We start from the raw sequence: 2,236 nt of genomic DNA, 5'->3' as shown, positions 1-2,236 counted from the left end.
GCCACTCCTACTGTTTCTTTTTTTAATCACTGAAGAAGATCTTGTGACACAGATTCACTGAGCACACCAGGCCCTTTCTCTGAAATCCGCCAAGATCACCCACAAGAAACAGTCGTCCCCAGCATCAGAGAGAGCTCTTGGGTGTTGGGAACTTAAATGCTTCTTACTTACCTGGGTCAACAAGAGCGGGTTAACTTACACAGAGAAACCTTGTCTCGACAAACCAAAACCGGTCAAGAACTTCCTGGGAAGGAGACAGGTGCGGTCTGGGGCTTGCTTCTCACTCATCAGTCCTAAGTGGCTGTCCCCTCTGTCCCCTCCAACATCCCCACCCCTGCTCTTGATGCTCCCCAGGCCCATCATCTTTGACGTCCCTAGCAGAAAGATTTCATCAGATCTAGCTTTTTGGTGTGAGTTTTGCTTTGTGTTTTGAGACACAATCTACTCTGTATGGAAAGTCAGCCTTGATTTGTGACAACTGTTTCAGCCTCTGATTCTGGACAAACGCCGAGTGTGGGTGTTTTTCCACCTTAAGGTGTTTGGACTCAGTGTCCTGCCTCACTTTGTGCAGGATCCAAAAAACCTACCATGATACAGTCTCCATTTTCCCTGTTAGTGGTGACTAAGTCTTTGGCTGTGTAAAAACTTGGTAGAGCTGACGGCACTTGACTTGAGATTTGACTAAGACACAAAGGAGACATGTCAAGTATGGTGGCACATGTCTGTAATCCCAGGACGAAGGAACTGGAGACAGGAAGATGAGTTCAAGGTCCAGGTGGTCTGCCTGGGATTCTGTTTGGGATTAAAAGCATTTGTCACCACCACACCACCACCCAGCTGAGATTCTGTTTTTAAAAATGGGAACTATAAACTGAGAAACCGGGTAATAACTAAGAAAGTGAGTCTTCCAGGAAGAAACAGTCTTCTCTCTCCCTTCATCCTGCGGGAGTGCCCAGTGTGAGTCCCTTGTTGGAAATTCTAATTGGCACTTAAACTACGAGAAATAAAGTAGTTTATTAAATAAGTCTACTTTGTTTAATCAGGAAAAAAGCCCTAAAGTATGAGATTCCTGAAGAAAAGTATTTGCAGGCATAGCTGGGTCACTTTATTAGTTACACCGATAGAATTTAGCTTTCCGTAGGTACACTGTTAGACCAAAACTAAGGTGGACATTCTGACTCATCCTATGTTGGCAGTGCCCTCTCTCACCCCACTACTCTGTCTGACAAGCTTCCCCTGGAACCCCCCCCCATTTTATAAAACACGGAGATCCCAGAAGATGACAGTCAAAAGCATCACCAGGGAGGCAGGCCGGGGAAATGGTCTCAGGGAAGCACCGCTGTGAGTGTGTGAGGATGGACTGGGATCCCAGCATCTGGATAAATGCTTCATGACTGTAACGATCTGACTATAATCCCAGGTTCCTAGGGCAGAGCTGGAGTCAGCCCTGCCTCATCCTACGTTGGAGAGCCATCGAGGAAGATACATCAACCTCATGTTTCCATGTGCACACATGCATGGACGGTATGTCTACTGTGTTTACATGCACCACACGAGAAAAATGAGTAGGAAACATGCCTGAAATCCGAGGCAATAACAGAAAGCTGGCTAAGGTTTTGTTTCGTTTTTCCTGCATGTTGTCCTATAAGCCTTTCTTTAATCTCGGCACTTGGGCGGCAGAGGCATGTGGAGATCCAGGCTGTCCAGGGCCACATAGGGAGAATCTTGTCTAAAATTTTTTAAAAATGTCATGAAATAAAAAGGATTTTAGTGAAGAGACATGAGATGCTGCCGAGACACATCAGGAAGAGTAGGTAATGTGTACTGCAGAGTCATCTGACTAAACAGTTGCGGGCTGGGATGTAGCTTAATGGGAGAGAGCTTGCCTAGCATACTGAGGGCCCAGGTTACAGAGAGAAAACGGGTGTGTGTGATCGCTGAGATGTGTACTCTATAGACATGCTTATGTGTGTAGAAAGACACCGTTCCCTCTGAGAAGTGAAGATGAAGAGAACTGTCACTGTAGTAGAGACTTTGGTATCCCATTTGACCTTTCAAAAGCATTATTTTTGCAGTTAAAGATTCTTCAGCCGGGTACTTGGAAGGCAGAGGCAAATGGATTTCTGTGAGTTCCAGGCCAGCCTGGTCTACAGAACAAGTTCTAAGACAGCCAAGGCTTTACACAGAGAAACCCTATGGGGGGCAAGGCGCAGGGAAGGCTCTTGAAAGGCAGGGA

The sequence above is a fragment of the Mesocricetus auratus genome, unplaced genomic scaffold (assembly GCF_017639785.1).
Source record: "Mesocricetus auratus isolate SY011 unplaced genomic scaffold, BCM_Maur_2.0 Super-Scaffold_100044, whole genome shotgun sequence".
Taxonomy (NCBI): Eukaryota; Metazoa; Chordata; class Mammalia; order Rodentia; family Cricetidae; genus Mesocricetus; species Mesocricetus auratus.
The sequence above is the reverse complement of the archived record's forward strand: the minus strand, read 5'-3'. Positions refer to the sequence as shown.